The sequence below is a fragment of the Acinonyx jubatus genome, chromosome B3, assembly GCF_027475565.1.
Source record: "Acinonyx jubatus isolate Ajub_Pintada_27869175 chromosome B3, VMU_Ajub_asm_v1.0, whole genome shotgun sequence".
Lineage (NCBI taxonomy): Eukaryota > Metazoa > Chordata > Mammalia > Carnivora > Felidae > Acinonyx > Acinonyx jubatus.
In genome coordinates this window covers 75,094,873-75,114,895 of record NC_069386.1, presented here as the reverse complement: position 1 = coordinate 75,114,895, position 20,023 = coordinate 75,094,873, and the positions used below count along the sequence as shown (strand labels likewise).

General features: G+C 33.5%; 1 protein-coding gene across 7 annotated transcripts in view; it reads left to right on the top strand.

Annotated features, from left to right (window-relative positions):
- Positions 1 to 20,023, top strand: part of NOVA1 (NOVA alternative splicing regulator 1) — a 150,819-nt gene that overhangs the window by 57,942 nt on the left and 72,854 nt on the right. The window lies entirely within an intron of this gene.

Sequence of the window (20,023 nt, the reverse complement as noted above, 5' to 3'; positions counted from 1 at the left end):
TTGCCAATTTGAATGGTAGAAAATTATATCTTTCTTACTCACTAGACTAAAATTTTAATGTGTATATTGACAGGTTGTAGTTTTTCAATTGTGAATTATTTCTGGCCTTGTTTATTTTGAGATGTTATTTTCCTTATTGATTTGAAAGGCCACATTAGTTATAGAGAGCTAAACATCCCCAAATTATTTGGTCTTGAGATTTTTTTTTTATTCTTGTATTAGTCTCCTCCATGCCCTTTATGTGCTAGACACTTCAGCTATTTCTAACCTCTTTCTTGCCTCATGGAATTGACACTTGTAATTCTCCATTTTCTGGATCCCTCTTGAGCCAGTCTTCAATGGTGGACTGTGTTTCAGCTCAAATATTACCTCCTTAGAAGAGCTGTTCCCAGCTTCCTAACATAAGATTCCTTCTCATGCCTTTCACATCCTGTCGCCTTATTGCCTGTGTTCCCCCAACCCCTACCCGCACCCCGCCCCCGCCAGGCTTTTAAAGTCATCCTGGCACTTATCACAGTCTGGAGTTGCTCATTGCTTACTTATTACTTGTTCTTTCCAATGAGAATGAAAGAACCATGAGGGTAGGTGTCTACTCTGAATTTGTTTACTCTTGGACCTCTCAGGCTAGAATATTGTTGGGCATTACCACACAATATATGTTATAGGGTGGATAATATAGGAATATTAGCTGTTTGTGCCATATGCTTGTGTTTTTCCCCTTTTGTCAATTGCCTTCATTCTGAGTCCTGTACTTTTTACATGAAGAATTTTCTGTTTTCATAGAGTCAAATCCATGAAGTGTTTTTATATATTACCTTTTGATTACTTTTAGAAGGAAAAGAAAATCTTTCTCAACTGGAGATATTCCATTTTCCTGTATTCTAATTAAAATGTTTCTGAATATAAAGTTACTTATTTTCAAGAACTAGAGAAGTTATTGAAGGTAAAAATAGCTCTTATAAATATGTTTCTCTGCTTTCTTCTAATCTTATTGCACATTTATTTATAAAATAGAGATTATACTGTATATAGAGCTTTTCATCTTTTTTCACTTAATATTGTACCTTGTGCATTATTTAGATGATATATATTCTTCATTCTTCACAAGTGTAGTTCTTTTAAGGTCTTAAAAAGATTAAGGTTTGTAGAATATTCCATCTTAGGTATTTGTTATAATATATTTAGTCTCTTATTACATACTTGTTTCAGTCTTTTTTGCTATAAATAATAGTGCATAGTATTGTATTTAAGTTTTGTGTTCACTTATGATTATTCTCTTATAAATTACAAAGCATAGAATAATGGATTTACTGAGTCATAGGAGACATGCAGTATTATAAAATGTTTATAGATTCAGTGCCAAATTATACTTCAAAAGTTTTTTTTATATACTTCAGAAAGATTTAAGTAAGTTTACACTCCTAGTAGTAGTAGTGGTGGTGGTGGTGGTGGTGGTGGTGGTGATGGTGGTGGTGGTGTGTGTCTGTGTGTGTTTCTCATCAGATTTTCTGATTCCCAATAATTATGTGCATTTAAAATCTTAGCCCATTTCTCCCAATCTGCATCTCCCCCACCATCAAAAAATTATGTAAAACAATTATGGTGTTTTTCACCTACAAAATTAAGTATTTTTTATATAGTCAGCTCTATAATATTTTCCATTTTCCTTTCATGTCTGTGCTGAAAATAACTTTCTTCGTTCTGAGGTTAAATATATGCTTACTTATGGTTTGATCTAGTTTTTTACTTTGCAGTTCTCTAATTTATGTAGAATTTATTTTAAGATATTTGAGAAGAAAAGTTCTCACTGTATTTTCTCTAAGTAGTAATCCAGTTATGCTAGATATATAATTTTTAAGTAATCACCATTTACTGTTTTCATGCTAAATTTTTATGTATTCCTGGGATTTGGGGAGAAGGGTTATTTATTCTGGGTCTTTTGTTGTACTAATTTGATGTTAGTCATTATTGTTTCATAGTCTCTTTTTGTTTTGAGTTATCCACTACGGTAATAATTCCCTAATTTTATTATCCTTTATCTTAACAACTGTTCTAGTATATTATTCCATTTATTTTTCCTAATGAATTTAGAATAATTTTGCCAAATATCCTTTCCAAATAAGGTATTCCTGTTTTTTATGTTAGTGAAATTATGTTAAAACTGTTCACTTGTTTACATAAGATATTCTTAGAGGATTTCAGATATGAGCTGAGATGACTTTTTCTTTTCTGTCTCAGGAGAGCTTTTTCTATACAGATGTCCAACACATTTCATTTAAGATCATTCTTAGTTGTTTATTTAATTTAAAGTCATTCCTGTTTCCTCCTTTAATTTTTTTTTTTTAATTTATGTATTGAACTGGTTTTTGTAGGTCTTTAGTGTGTTAGTTTTCTGTGGTCACTGGACAATTACCACAAATTTTGTGTCTTAAAACAGCACAAGATTTGTTCTCTTCAGTTATGGTTGCCAAAAGCCCAAAATTATTGGACTAAAGTAAAGTGTTGATAGGGCTGTTTCCTTTGGAGGCCATAAGGGAGAATCACTTTCCTTCCCTGTTGTGGTTTCTGGAGGCTGCCTGCTTTCCTTGACTTATGACCCTTCCTTGAATCACTACAAAGTCTTGCTTCTGTCATCACATGTACTTCCTCCTTTGACCTTCTTGTCTCCCTCTTATAAGAACCCTTTTGATTACATTCAGGGCCCATTTGGACAATCTAGAATAATGTCACCATCTGAAGATCTTTAATTGAATTACATCTGCAAGTTCCCTTTTCTGTATAAGAGAACATTCACAGGTTCTAGGAATTAAGATATGGATATTTGAGACGCCATTATTTAGCCTGTCACATATGGGAAAATTTTTAAATTTTGATACTATTTTAAATTTCTATTTTATTGAACTTTGACATTAAGTATGATTGCATTTACTTCATTTTCTAAACAGTCATGAAATCGTAAGTGATGGTAACTTTTTCTCTAGCTTACAGTAGTAAATTTATGCCTTTGATTCTATTTCTGTCTTCTTGCTGCTTTCAATTTTTAATGCAAATGTCCAAGATATTTTCTTCTTAATTATTATATTTACTGTTAGTTTAGGATAGGTATTTTTTTAATTACAGAAAAGTAATTTGTTCATTGTTCATTATCTTCCTGTTCCCTGCTTTTTTGACATATTTGTGTTATAGTTATATACAACCAAATATTAACCCACACTTGCATTTCTGGATTAAACTGTATTTGACTATAGTATATCAGTTTTTCAGTACAGTGCTGGATTAATTTACCAGTACTTTATAAAGATTTTTTAAATGTTCATATTAATAAACGTGATTCATTTATGTGTGGTTGGCTTAATGTATGACTTGCTTTTCCATTTGGAATATCAGGGTTATGCTAATTAATAAAATGAATTTACAAGTATATTTTTCTCTATAGACTGGAATAATTTTTATAGCATTAAATTGTTCGAAGTTTCAAATTTGAAAATCATTTAGTTTGAGGGGCGCCTGGGTGGCGCAGTCGGTTAAGCGTCCGACTTCAGCCAGGTCACGATCTCGCGGTCCGTGAGTTCGAGCCCCGCGTCGGGCTCTGGGCTGATGGCTCGGAGCCTGGAGCCTGTTTCCGATTCTGTGTCTCCCTCTCTCTCTGCCCCTCCCCCGTTCATGCTCTGTCTCTCTCTGTCCCAAAATAAATAAAAAACGTTGAAAATCATTTAGTTTGAAAGATCACATAAAACAATTTGAGCTCAGAGCTTATTTGAATATAAGTTTTTGACAGACTTTTTCATTTCTTTGGTTATTTAATTTTTGTTTGAGTAAATTTTGAAAATTTACATTGTTCCTAGTGAGTAGTCCATTCTACCAAGATTTTAAAGGAACATTTGTCATTCTTACTATATGTTAAGCATCGTGCCAGGTTCTGTACATGCAAAAATAAAGAATAAAGTATTCTTTTTTAAAAAAAAATAACGTTTATTAGAGAGAGACAGAACATGAATGGGGGAGGGGCAGAGAGAGAGGGAGACACGGGCAGAGAGAGAGAAGCAGGCTCCAGGCTCTGAGCTGTCAGCACAGAGCCCGACAGAACTCTATGAACTCATGAACTGTGAGATCATGACCTGAGCCAAAGTTGGACGCTTAACCAACTGAGTCACCCAGGCACCCCAAGAATATCGGATTCTTAATCTCAGAAAGCATATAGTAGTGAGAAGAAATTTAATTTTGTTGGGAAAATGACATAGGAAATAGAAAAGAAAAAATTAACACGTAAACAGATCTTCTGATAAGGATTTCATTATGAATGGAGTTAGCAGGAACCAAGGCCACAAATAGTTGAATACAGGAAGGATTGAGAGAATTGCAAATAGACCATTACAACTGGAATTTAGGTCTGGCCAGGAAGGAATTGTGGATAGGAATTAGAAGCTATATATATTTTTTCTTATATATATATTTTTTTCTATTTTCTTTTTTTTCCTTTTTCCTATAGATATTGATAGTCTGTTCATAATGTTAATTCTGGGATTTTCATCAACAGATTGATATTTTTTAAATTTTTTAACGTTTATTTATTTTTGAGACAGAGAGAGACAGAGCATGAACAGGGGAGGGTCAGAGAGAGGGAGACACAGAATCTGAAACAGGCTCCAGGCTCTGAGCCGTCAGCACAGAGCCTGATGCGGGGCTCGAACTCACGGACCGCGAGATCACAACCTGGGCTGAAGTCGGACGCTTAACTGACTGAGCCACCCAGGCGCCCCAACAGGTTGATATTTTAAAAAGATTATTCCACTGGCAACATGGAGGACTCTACTGAAGCCAGTGGGATGCAACCAGTGGGTTGCAAACAGGTTAGCCATTGCATTACCACAAAATAACCATAAGTGCCTCCTGAAATAGGAATGTAAGTAGAGGTGGAAAGGAAGGAAAGAATATAAATGAAAACATGCTAATAGAATAGAATCACCCAAGACTTTTTACTGATTGCATACAGTAGATGAGAGTTAAGGCAGCATCCAGCTTTGTTCAAATGTATTTGGGGTTGAACAAAATATTTGCCGCATCTTTATTTCAGAAACTGTGGTTCTGATTTCATTTGAAAGGCTTCTTATATTGTTGATAGGCTATCTAAAGTGTGAAAAGTTGGAGTAGGAAAATCAATATCTGAATCATACATATTTTGTTAGAAACCAAGGTTATCTACTTAAACAGTAGTTTGTATATAATAGCCAGCATAAAAGAAATAGCCATCCTAATAAGATTTCTGAACCATATGGCATGAAAGGTGAGCTAAAAAAAAAATCATGTTTTATTTAGTAATATTTTTTGTAAGTATTTATCTAGAAAATTGAAATAATTCTATAATGAGTGAGTTTGAACATAATATTAAAATCTGTTTGAAGTAATTTCTCAGCAAATGTATGTAGATACATGATATATGGATATCAAAAAGAAATACCTGCTACCTCAAAGGGTATGAAAGCCTTAAAAACATGTTGCATGAGGATGATTTCAAAGTCTCTGCGTATGTGCCTTATATATATAACATAGGTCCATGTAACTACCACCCCAGTCATGATGGAAATGGTATATTTCCACCATGCCAAAAATTTCATTGTGCCCTTTGCCAGACCATCTTCCTCTTCCCAAGTCGCCTAAGCCCGTCTCACACCTACGTCCCTTCCTGCCAGCGACAATCACTTATCTGTTTTCTCTCACTATAGATTTATTTGACGTTTCTAGAGTTTTAATGTAAATGGAATCTTATATTATGTAGCCTTGTGCCTGCTTTTGTTTTGCATAATGTTTTTGAAGTTCATCCCTCTTGTTGCACGTGTAAATAATTTATTCCTGTTTCTTGTTGAGGAGTAGTCACTGTTTGAATATGTAGCCTTTTTTTTTTCCATTCACGTATTGACAGACATTTAAGTTGCTTTCATTTTTTGACTATTAGGAATAAAATGGCTATGGACATTTGAGTTCACATCTTTGTGCACACTAACGTTTTCATTTATCTTGAGTAAATATTTAGGAATAGAATAACTAGATCGTATGGAATATTAAACTTCATAAGAAATTGCCAGTATTCTATAGAGTTTGTGCTATTTTACATTCCTGCCACCAGTCAATATATGAGCATTTCAGTTGGTTCATATGCTCACCAGTACTTGGTAGTGTTAGTCTTTTAAAATGTTCGCAATTATAAATTGTATCTATCTGTATCACATTGTGGTTTTAATTTGCACTTCCCTAATAGGTTTTCTTGTGCTCATTGACCATTGCTATATTTTCTTTTGTCAACTATCTCTTCAATTCTTTTGCCAATATTTATTGGATTGGATTACTTTCTTCTTATTAAGTTACAGGAGTTCTTTACATATTCTGGATACAAGTTCTTTGTCAAATATATGTGTTGTGAATATTCTTTTCCACATTATAGCTTGCCTTTTCATTTACTTATTTGTGCCCTTCAAGGAGTAGAAACTTAATTTTCATGAAGCTCAGTTTATAAATGTCTTTTATATTTCTTTTTGTATCTTAAGAATCTTTTGCAAGCAGCAAGTTTTTTCCTGTGTTTTCTCCTTGAAGTCTTGCCGTTTAACTTAAAATGATCGATTTTGAGTTAATAGTTGACTATGGTATGAAATAAATTTGATTAATAAGTATATTTAATTAAGAGAAGTCTTAAAGGGTTATCTCCACACATTTGAATATAGAAAAAGAAGTAGAAAGATTTTCTTTTGAAGTTAAAGATAGATGTGGGATTGGTTTGTGTAAGAAATACTCTTTTAGCTTCTGTATCCTTCCAGCAAAGGCAGATGCTTCTGTCTTGGAGAATTTGTACATATAAATGCCTAATCTTGGTTCTTATCAGGTATAAAATATTCAGTAAAGGTTTTTGGGTTTTGTTATTACTAATGTTGCTATTGTTATGATATTCAGACTTGAAGTTGAGAGAAGTGATATTTAGATGAGGTAGGTCTGGATTCTAATATTTATTTACTTACACATAGTGCTCATATTTTTTTTTGTTTTATGTTTATCCACTTCCCCCCCTCAACAGAGAGTTTAATTATTAATGGGTACCAATAACTATATACTCGGAATCATTTTAATCATCTCTTTTGATTGCATGGGTAATTCATGAATACTTTGAAAAGTTCAAATAATATTGATGTAGAATAAATAGTGCAAGTGCCTTATTACCTACTCCTTTGGTCTTCTCCCAGAGGTAACTGTTAAATATTTGATGTATATCTGTTCTGATTATTTTAAATGTATTTTTACTAACACATTTCTATATATACATAGGTATACCCATTTGTAGGTTTTTTTTTTTATATAAGCTTGAGATAAACATGTTATACTTGCTTCTTTTTCTCTTAACAGCATGACAGGTAAATCTTTCCATGTTGATACCTTCACTCATTTATATTGTTTCATAGTATTTAACAGAATGAATATACCATAGTTTATATTTCTTCCAAGCATGCAGTAGGCAGATAAGGTCAAGGCCAACGCCAGACTACAATATTGGCTGTAAACATAAAACAGCTGCTTTTAGATTCAGTTTATTACTAACATAGACAACAAAGGGAGGAGAAGCCAAAGATACTACATTCCCAGGTCCTTGTCTCACACAATGAAAGGACAACATGAAAACAAAAGATTTTGGATGACTGCAGTATGAGTAATGGAATATCCCATTACTGAGGAGCCAGTTCTAGACTGCAGCTAAATACTTTTTAGTCTGTAGCTATACCCTAAGGGGTTGAGAGTCGGGCAGGGTGAGGTAGGAAACCTTATAGCTAGCTCATCAGAAGCTGTGAGGCTATGAGAAACTGTCTCCTGATAGCCTCCTTGAGAGATAGGGAGGTGAGTTGGGGTTGGCCTCATAGCAGCTCCTCACAAGCCTCCCATTTTCTCATGTTCCAAAAAGATCACAAAGCATTCTGGCAAGATGCACATTAGCTGCATTTAAAGACATTGCCTGTGTGGCCTGTAAGTATACATTCATAGATTCCAGGCCATCATGATGGAGCCATTCCCATACAACTCCTGCCCCCAGCCTTTACCTATTCAGATAACAAATCTCAAGAGCATTAACCACTTCATCAGACACTTCACTTCATTGTCCTTATAGGGGCTTAGATAAAATATAACTCCCACTTGGGTAATCAGCACTTTTTGGAGGATAGACCTCAGCCAGGCTCCTTATCCATAGGCAAGCCAGTTAAATATGTCAGTAATCCAAGTGTAGCAAGAGATGTTGGCAGTCACACATACCCCACTTTGGCCAGCAGGGAGTCCAGGGCAATGCAGTTTTTCATCACCAATCACCTAGAGAGTTAGAATAATCAGCTATAATCTGAGAAACATGCAAAAGAGTTTCTCTTCTCTTAAGTAGCAGAGGGAGACCACAAGTTACACAGTAAGATTAGACTAAATGGAATCATAATAGCGTCCAGAAAATTAATCTTATTCTACTGCCTATTCACTCCTAAAGTCAGTAGCTTCTAGGAAGTTTCTAAAAGTTCATAGGTTTAGATTCTTCAGTGGTCACGTTGAAAGTGATGGCTGCATTCTGGGCTGGATGCTGTGTGGATAAGAGCTGAGAGAAATTATTTCGTCTCTCTACCTCTAGCCCACTTATGTCTCAGTTGTTCACTTTTGTACAGGGTTGTTGCTTTCTTTCAGCAGCCTTGTGATTCATTGTCTGCAGCATGATCAATCCCGTTAGTAATCACTGCCCTTTTTCTGATTTTCCCTATATCTTACCCACACTATAAGATCCAGACTCAACCCTAGGTGGCTTATCACAATGGTACCTAATACAGTCAGTGCTCAGCAGTATCCTGAAGAGGAGAGAAGGGATGTAGATAGTTTATCTAGCAGGATTAGACTGATATGGTACACCTGTCTGTATGCATTAGAATTCCCTTTTTGCTTGACTGTGAACCTGTCTTTCTGGACAGATTTTCAGGCTTCCTTGACCTTGTGTGCTAGAATCACTAGGCTTTGTTTTTTTGGCCCTGTTCTGAATTGTAGATGAATAACCATGTTCTGGACAATGCTGTATCCAGGTGGCTGTGGTTCCTACCTAGACAGTGGATGTCTGATCAGCTTGTTGATTTTATTAATGTTCATCCTCAAAGGGTTCTTTCCCATGGGCATACAGATAGATCATGAAGTATGGGTGTTGTGCAGTCTGCAGCCATAGTATTGAACTCCACACAGACTGGGATTTGATTATCTAATTGTCCCACTGCCAGGCCCCAGAGTCATTGAAAATGTGACAAACATTGGGGGCTATTTTCCAGGGTAAGCATCATACCTCATGACTTAACCCAGTGAATAGAATTCCCCTTTTCTATGCAGAGTTTTAAACAGTTTTCTTTAGGACGGCACAGCTGTTAACAGTCCATGCCCTCTATCAGATTTTAACATACCTGATTACTCTGTGAACCAGGAACTTCAAATAAATGAAGCCCTCCCAAGATGTCCCAGGTTCTAGTACAGACTCTGCATCTGGGATAGCCACATTCTGGGTATGACTAGCCACTTTTTAATGTAGCTGATACGTTTGCAGATTTCTTTTTCTTTTTTTATTTTTAAGGAAAATAAAAAATTTATTTTATTTTAATTCCATTATGGTTAACATACAATGTTATATTAGTTTCAGGTGTACATATAGTGACTCAACAAGTCCATAAATCACTGGGTGCTCATCACAAGTACACTCCCTAATCCCCATCACCTGTTTAACCAGTCTCCCCACCAACCTCCCCTCTGGTAACCATCAGCTTGTTCTCTACAGTTAAGGGTCTCTTGGGGCGTCTGGGTGGTTCAGTCAATTGAATGTGCCACTCTTGATTTTGGCTCAGGTCACGGGATAGAGCCCCATATTGGGCTCCGTGCTGAGCATGGAGTCTGCTTAAGATTTTCTCTCTCAGCCCCCCTCCCTGCTCACTCTCTCTCAAATGATTTTTAAAAAAGGTTCTTGTTTTGTCTCTGTCTCTCTTTCTTTCTTATTTTTCCCTTTGCTCATTTGTTTTTTTGTTTTGTTTTTAATTCCATATAGGAGTGAAATCATATGTTAATTGTCCAATATTCTTCGGTAATATAAAATCTATGTTATGCATTTGCAAGGGCACTGTCTTAAAAGTAGATTTTCCTGTAGATTATTTTAGGTCTTTTGAAGATAGCAGGTATTGTTGAAAAATAAAGACAAATTGCTTTTAGTTCTGTGCCTCTAGATTCTGAATTTAGGGCAAACCTTAAACATACAATTTTCACCATCCAATATTAGTGTTAGGTTCAGGTTGTAGATACAGTGTAACTAATTACAGAGGAATATGAGTAACTATATGTAGTTCATTTGCTAATAAACTAAGCATGTATTTTTTTCTAATATTAAAAATGCACCAATTTCTTTTTTCCCTTGTCAGTAAGAGAGGGACAGATACAGATTAACTTTGTAGAGTTATCACAAGGGTTAAAGGAATTCTATGACTAAAGTACTTAGTATGGTGTCCGCAGTAAATGCTCAGTAAGTGTTGACTGGGAAAAATAACAAATTTTTAAATAAGGAAAATATTTTTTCATTTAGAATTTTGTAAATAGTACTAGAACTTTGAAATAAATATGTGTTCTTGGTTTTATAGTTATCTCGGCTTAAAAATTATGCCAAGAATTTTTTATTTCCTCCTTTGAAAAGACATGAATGTTTATATAGGTTTCTAAGCAACACCAGCTTAGAAACTGTAAGAAGAATGACTGAATACAAAGGCAGCTGATCCAAATTTGTTATACTTTTGGTATTTAGTAATTGATGAAAAACAGAACCACGTTAGTCATCAATAAACCCCACCTAGTTTGCAGAGTTAAAAATCTATTCTCATGTTGAACACTTCACAAACTTGAAATGTTTATTGAGCAATATTAGGGTTGATTTCTCCATACTGTCAGTTTACTCTCTCATTTATTAGCATATTGAGAGGATTTCCATTGAGTACATCACAAATCAGTCAGCATGTGTTTTTTTTAACTAAACTTTAACTTAAAAAACAAACAATAGAAAAAGAAAGAATAATCTCCGGTGTGTATTATAATGTACACTTAAACTACTGAGTGGAAAGAATGTTGTCTTATAATTTAAACTTCTTTAATAACACTTTGGATTTTAGAATCGCAAGTTAAAGAATGTGTATTGTCCATAATACTATCATATTCAAATGAATCTTGAGTCTCCCCAAAACAAATAAATTCACAGTCTTCTTTATGGAATACAAAGCAGAAAAAGACTGCAGACAAAAATACTGCAGAAACAAAGAGGGAAGGTTTAAGAGAGGAGGCTGTAAGGGGGATATGCTGTAATGAATTTGAGAGAGAGCTTTAGACCACTTGAATACTAGAAGTTGGTTACTGCATGTGAATCCAGTAATAAAAAATATGGAAGCCCATGGACCTGTGTTTTTTTAACAAAAAAACCTCCTGATTGTTTTACATATATATTCCCATTAATGATTCTGTCATTGTTTATGAAATGCACAGTTTTATGAATTAGCTATCATACTTGGATCCCAGGTGATTGTTAATGAGATATGCATTTACTGATGGATGCAAATCATTAAGGTAGTAAGAGAAGGAAGGAGAAAATGAGGCATTATAATAATAAGCAGAAATGATACTATGATGGGAAATGTGATTTCATTTTCTAATTATTTCACAAATAACTTTCAAGTATGTAACTGTAATATGAAGTGTGTCATAGTCATTTAGTAAATGTGTGATAAGACAGAAGTGCTTTTACAAAGATTGTCACAGGTCCTTTCCTAAATCTCATTTGCTTTTTTTCTTCATTATAAATATAGTAGTAGGGCATTTAAGTTCTAAGAAATTTCCTTTTTATATGAGAAATGGAGGAGAAGTTAGCAAAGTTATTTGTCGACTACAGGAAAAAGCTCTTGTAGGAATTGGCTACATCTGTTTTAATGTTAGCAGCTGAGACATCCAATACAAAATAAGTTGGCTGATAATAAAAGTACAATAATTGCTAATGTAAAACAGACAGATGTTTTTCTCATTACATAGCCCTAGACAGATGTATTTTGGTAAAAGAGTTGAAATTTTTAACAAAATTAAACTACTCATGAATGTATTTCTTTGAAATCAAGTATGTGTTAACTCTTGTAAATATTTTATCTTTCCAAAAATTATGTGAAATGATTTTTTTGTTGTTTTATTTCTGCATTATACTTTGAAGTACAAATGGCAATAATTGCAGCTTATTGCATTTTGTAAGTACAGTAATATTTCTGATAACAAAATAATTACTAATGTACTACTAAGGTTGTATAACACCTTCTACACTGTAAATATTGATACATTTCTCTGTTTTATGTTTGTTTTTGCTACTTCCTCTCATTTCAAATTTTCACTTTTTATTCAATGATTACTTGAGTTATGCCGTTGGATGTCTTCTTGGCTTCCCCATTTATATGTAAAACCACATTTAAAAAGACATCTCACTTCATTGATTCCTTCATATTTTGCATGGGGAAAGGTATTCTAAATACACCCTGAAGAACTTATTGAATACTCTGAGATATTCTTTATTATTATTCCAGAAGATGACCTATGACTACTAGGTCATGTTGGCTGCTTTAGTAAATTGACCAAAGAAGGCCCTCTGCATCTTTCTGTGATTTGACAGATGTAAAATATGTGATGTCATTTTAGTGACATTTTAATGATTAATATTATTAATATTAAGTTTGAGTGAAATTGTAGTGGCACATGTTCTTTGAGTCATGTTTATGATGGATTTATGTTAGTCCATTTGAACTCTAAACCGCTTTAACAACACCAATGAATACAGGTGAAGGTCTTTCTGCAATGTGACTTAACAGTCCCCAGTCAAGAAACAGTCTTGTCTTACTCTCTAAAGGTATTTGATCCTGTAGGCACCAGATCCAGACTGCTTTTACACCATGTTCAGACTAATTAAACTGTGATCAGTAGGTTTTAGAGAGCCTTTTTTGGAGACATGTTTTATTTGTACCAGGGTTTGGTAGATTTTAATCTGTGAGTCAAATCTGTCCCACTCCCTTATTTTCCCCAGCCTCCAAGCTAAGAATGGTTTTAAAATTTTAAGTGGTTAAAATTTTTTTTTAAAGAATGATATTTCAGAAACTTGAAAATTATATGAAATTCAAATTTCAGTGTTTTAAATACAAATTTATTAGAACATAACCACACTGCACTGTCTGTGGCTATTTTTGCACTACACTGGCAGTTGAGTAGTTGCAGCAGAAATCACATGTGGAGCTCTCATCACTGCTCACTGCTTCTCTGTGCACTGCAAATCAGAGTTACACTGTAATAACTCAGCATTGTTTGCTATACCCCAGCACTTACTTGTTTTTACCAAGGCATATCCATAATGTCAAAGCAAGAAGAAAAGAGAAATGTGAACTTCAAATGTTTGACTATTAAGGCGCCATGGGTTTGGATTATTTTGTTACCAATTAGGTCACACAGTATTGTGTTATTTATGCAATAACATAGTGGCTGTGCTAAAAGAATAACTGTTAACATTAACAGATTATGTACTCATCACAACATTCCCAATATACAAAAAAGCAACAGAATTTAAATGGAATCTTATTCACAAAAATTAAAAATGAAATGAGGTTGCAACCAACGTAAGTTTATGAGTAGCTAATTTTTAGCCAGGCAAAGGATGCATTTCCCATGGTAAGTAAGTTAAAACCTGTCCAGAGAAAATAAACTTTATTCAAGGAGTTAATGGCAATTTTTATTCAAGGAATTACTGGGATTGATGTATAAACTTCTGTTAATAGTCTGTGAGACTGTTTTCAAAGAAGTTGAGAAAACATCAGTTCATGGCAACATTAAGTAGAATGTGGTAAGATGTGTTATTACTGATGGTGGTAAAAATATGTATACAAGTATACAAAGTATACATACAAAAATATGTATACAAGTATATGGAGATGTGTTGAAAACCTGTGTTTATTCACTATATTATTAAATCAGCAAACACCTTGTAGAATATATTGGAATCTATTGTGTGTATAAAGAAATCTATTGTGTGTATAAAACCAGTAGTTTCAGTGGTCAGTTTCCTTCACTTCCATAAGACTTCATCATTGTCTATGAATTTTTGTCAGAAATAAAAGATGAATTTTTACTACTACTTAATTTTTACTACTACTTAAGCAGTTTGATAACTTAGCAGTGATAAAGTGTGTTGAGGTTTATTGAGCTCAGACGAATGTGGAAGTTTTTCTGAATGAGAAAAATGACTCTGACCTCAACCACTGTTACTGACATTATTAAGTAGCTTTGAGAATTAGCTCTTGATACGGAGTTGATAATGTTTATAAGGAATTCAATCCAAGATTATATGGCAGAACAACACAATGTGCAAAACATAAATTGCAATAAAGTCATTCCTACAATAACTAAACTTTTGGATCACAGGTGTGTTTCTTCTGTGCTATCATGAATTAAAATAAGAAGTGATAATTCCATTCTCACACAAATTTGCAGCAGTTGTGTTTTCAGAGTTCAAACCAGAGTTCCTGCAGCGTTTTTGAGACCTCAGTGCAATGCAGAGGAGATTTCCATATTTCAAAATCTGTTTAGCTGTGCAATTGAGATTCCACTTAATCTTGAATTGGCAATGATTAATCTGTAATGTAATGACATGCTAAAAGCAAATTTTAAGAGAAAAATCTATTAGAATTCTATAAATGCCTCCTAAGTAATGGATATGCCCCCCAAATATCGTATGCTCTTGGATTGATATCAGTATTTGGCAGTACCTATCCGAATCAAAAGACATTTCATTTTCAAAAATGAAACATGTAAAATCTCAGTCTGGATTGACAATGGCAGATGAACATATGCATGTGGTTTGATAGGAATACTGACTTTCAACCCTGATTAAGAAAAAGGTTATTCCCCTCCCTCCCCAAAAATAATTTTATTAGATCTGTCTGTTGTTCTCCACTGCTGTTGCTGTTGTTAGTAATAGCAATACTGTTATAAATTGAATACAGAATTGTGGACATGTTTTCTCTCTTGTTATATAGCACCTACCTAATATCCTTGATTTTACTTTTTGGCCTACAAAGCCTGAAATATTTACTTTTTCTAACCCATTGTAGAAGAAGTTTGCCAGTCCCTGCTCTAACATGCCTACTTTTGCTTACTAGGTGTTTAAATAAATATTTTCATACTATATCTTTGATTACTTACCTTTTAAGAGAAAGATAAAGAGTAAATTAAAAAGAAAAGTCATGGGGTACCTGGGTGGCTCAGTCAGTTAAGCATCAGACTCTTTACTTCGGCTCAGGTCATGATCTTAGGGTTGTGGGACCTAGCCCTGTGCTGAGCATGGAAGCCTGATTAAGATTCTCTCTCTCTCTCTCTCTCTCTCTCTCTCTCTCTCTCTGCCCCTCCCCCACTTGCACACACATGTGCTCCCTCTCTCAAAAAAAACCCCAAATAAATAGAAAGTCATGATTTATAAGGAATGGGATATTTATGCAAATACTGACTACTTAAAAACAAAGGACAAATCTGATACACAGGAAAAAACAACAACCTAATTATATTCTCATATCACTTAATGCCAGCCAACAAAACCAAATGTACATTCCAAGCCAAGGAGAACAGTTTTTGAAATGTAGACCATGAGTCTGTTTCATTTCTTTATGTTCCATAAAAACAATTGGTTAAATAAATTATTAAATCCTTACATCATTTTTTTCTTTTATATTGATATTAATTTTGCTAACATTACTATGTATATGTATGTTAGTATATGCGTATGTAAATATAGTAAATATAGTATATGTAAAACTATAACATTGAGTTTATAGATAACTTAGGGTTTATATGTTAGAATGATAAGTCCAGTAAGCTGATCGTAAGACAAGCAATATACAATCTTGGCGGTTTTGAACTGAAATTCTACCCTTAGGAAATTTAGAAGGCCTATGACTTTTTCTACAAATTTTTCAGCTTGTGACCTGAAATGCTGAACTATCTCAAATGGACATTGAATCTCAAGTCCTATTCTCTGGAAAATTAGTATTTTTGACTACTTTTCTCAGAACTACTTCGGGTTCACACTTTATTCAATTTGTTTATTTTTTGATATGCATAATATTTACCAAATCTAATGTTAGATTTTAGGGTTCTGTACCAGAGAGCTCTATCCTTAATGTTTTCTGAGCTTGTTTGAAAATTTCATTAGAGGGGAGTGTAAGCTGCGCGTCAGAGTTATTCAGTGTTTGAGGTGGAAGAGTCTAAAGATAAATTTGGAGGGGCTTCCAGTTTTTTAGATGAGAAAATTTGTTTCCTATTCCTGGTTATGTATCTATTTTAAGAATAGGAATTAAGTTCAAGTCATACAACTCTCATTCCATTAAATACAGCCAGTGCTCATTATTCCTGGATTCCATATTTGCAGATTTGTCCACCTGCTAAATTTATTTGTAAACCCAACATTAATCCGCACAGGACTTTCAGTATCTTTTTCAGACTTGCATGCAATGCTGAAAAATTTAGGTCACCTGGCGCACACATTCACAGCTTAGGTCAAACAAGGCAATGCTTTGCCTTCTTATTTCAACTCTCATACTCTAAACAAGTATACTTTTTACAGTTTAATGCCACGTTTTTCACATTTTTGTGCTTTTTACTGGTGATTACACTGTTTAAAATGGCCTCAAGCGTAGCTCTGAGTGCTGTCTAAACGGTCTAGTGTTTCTCAGTGCAAGAAGGCTGTGATGTACTCTGCAGAGAAAATACATGTGATGGATGATCTTTATTCAGGCATGACTTAACGAGGGTGTTGGCCCTGAGTTCAATGTTTATGAATCAACAATACATACTAAATAAGGTTTCCTAAGTAGAAACGGTGTTAAAACAAGGTTATATATTGAAGGTTGATAAAAATGTGTGACCGGAAGCTCACAGAAACCTAAGCCCTGTATTTGCCTGAAGAATTCTAGTTCATTGTTCACTATCTTCCTATTTGTGGTGACTGTATGGATAACTACAGCAAATAATGAGAATGTATTGATATGTATATCAAGAGAAATTTCACCCATTTATTAATTCATGCAGTTTACCATAATTTTTTTCTTTCTAAGATCATGCTGATGGGAATGTATTAAGAAACACATTTCCCCTTCTGTTACCTGTTTTAGAAAATATGTTTTCCTGTGTTATTTTCCAGATAATTATTTTTTCCTCTCAAAGTCATATAGCTTTTGTTTTTCTTCATCATAGGATGATTTTCTAAGACTGGTTGTGGTTTTACCAGTCTCCATTATTGAGATCCAAGAGGAGAGAAACTGAGTCCTGCAAATCTGTTACCATCACTAGAAAAGCAATCCAAAGTACCTATCAGGAAGATGTATTTTATCTTAGTTTTTCATTTTAGGAGTTTGTTACCATTCCTTATCCTCCTTTAGTTATTTGACTTTGGTTTCCCTAATTTTTTGCATATATGTTTAACAGACTAATTTTTCTAAAACAAACTTGAAAGGCATCAGTCATCTAAAAACTCATAGATCAAATCCAAAATCTTTTGTTTCTATTTCAGAACCTCTTATAAATTAGCCCTATTTTACCTATCCTTAATCTGTCCTATTTTTTTTCTCTAATGCACATCATTTGCTACTACATTTATGATCTCACTGTTTATCCTCACTTGCTCTCTACATACTCATATGTGCCTTAGCTTATGCTGTCTGTTCTTATCCTTCAGAAGGTTCACAAATTGTGGAATGATTGCTTCATACTTCAGGAAACCAAAAATCTCCCATAATTCCAACACAAATACTGGTAAAGTTTTAACTGCTTTCTCCTGTCGCAAACTTTATCTTTTTATCCTTCGCTCTATACTTAATTGTGATTCTCACAGGAAATTACTATTTTTTATTCATGTATCACTAGCTGCATAATATCCTAACATAATATTTCAACTATTGATCTATTGTTGAAAATTAAAGTTGTTCAGAGCGTTTTTGTTACCTTGTTTATGAACTCCTTCACCCATAAATATTTGTATTTCTGAATATTTCTTTGTAAAGATTCCTATAAGCAGGATTAGAGAGCCAAATAATATGAAAATAAATCTCCTAAATTGTATTGCCAGATCACTTTCTAAAAAGGTAAACCTTTAACTCTTTAATATACCTATGATGTAAGATGTTCTGTGGTATAAATTGCAAATCCACCTTTTTTTCTTCCTAAACCAGCTTTTCAATTTCATTTTTACAGGAATAATCTGGGTTCCCATTTGTTTATGACATCTTATCATATACATATTTTATTTTCCAGAATATTTTTTTTCTCCTGACCCATTTTTTTTATGGTGATGGTGGCAGATAAATACCAAAATATTCTAATTATTATAGATATAGACTTGATAGGGTAATACACATTCCCATCTATGTCCTTTTTCAAACATATGAAATTATGCCTAATTTTCTAATGAGCATTAAAATCACTTTTCAGTTTCCAAGACCAACTACAGTAGGATTTATTTTTAAATTTCTAGGTTTGATGTAATTGGGAATGAATTTAGTCTTTCCATCAAAGATAACAATGCAGTTTCATAGTGTATTTTTTTCTGTAGAATATACACTGTATTTCTTGTCTAATTTTTGTTTATTGAAAATTGTTTGTGGAGAGTTATGATTTTTACCTGACTCACTTATTTTTAAATTTTATTTTCAATTAATACTTGTGGATTTGGATATTAGGTGTCTATGTTTTAGAACTTTTAGACTATATTTTGCAGTTAGAATTTGAAATTGCAAAGAAAACTCACTTAATTTTTAATCATAAAAATGTTTAAAGAAATACTAATTATCTTGTTTTGCAAAGTATTATGAATGATTCTTAATATTGGTTATCAATTACGTTAATTGTTATTTGGAAAAATTATAATTTTATTGATGATACTACTATTAAGATTTTGTGAATGCCCAAATTTAGTTAAATAAGTAGTATAGAGTTTTAAAAAATTCTTTTTCTATTCATTACAACTAAAGTGATCCACTAAATGAAAATTTTTATCAGAGATATAGCATCTTTATATAAAATTTTTCTTCAATTTGGAATAAGTGTGTTTAAGAATATTTGATTATAGGGGTGCCTGGATGGCTCACTCAGTTAGGTGTCTGACTTTGGCTCAGGTCATGGTCTCGCAGTTTGTGAGTTCAAGCCCCACATTGGGCTCTCTGCTTTCAATGTGGAGCCCACTTCAGATCTTCTGTCCCTCTTTCTGCCCCTCCCCCGCTCATGCTCTCTCAAAAATAAACATTAAAAATTTTTTTAAAAAGAACATTACAATATAACATTATGATTTATTATACCTTTGAAATAAGCTATTTGATGTAAATTACTGTATTGGATTTATGCCATGTTTTTGATAGAGATTAAAACTTGGGAGTGTAATTAACTAGATAGTCTCTTTTATAAGTGGTATTTAACTACAATAGTTGGTGTTTTCCAATCTGTGTTCAGCCCAGATTTTGCATACTTGTTTCAACAAGTATTTCCTGAGAATTAATAAAAAATACATATTTATTCTGAAATTGAGGAAGAGGAAACTGAACTACTTTGAGTTCAAAGGATGTCTCTGTTGAAATGGAGTTGTGATTTACATACAATTATGCCATTAAACAATAAATAAATTTTCAGACCTGTATTATTAATAGTGAAAGTAGCATTTCAGTTTTGAAAGTGACAAGTAGTAAATTTGATATTTATAACAAAAATACAACTGTTAAATTCTTAATTAGCAATCTGGGTACATATTCCATTTTAGTCTACTTGACTTTTATAATTTTGTTTTCTTTTAACCATAGTATACAGCTTCACATTAAACAAATATTTAATGAGCACTTATATACCTAGGTACTTGAAATAAAACAGGACCTGTAAAAATCCCTGTTCCTATGAAGCTTAT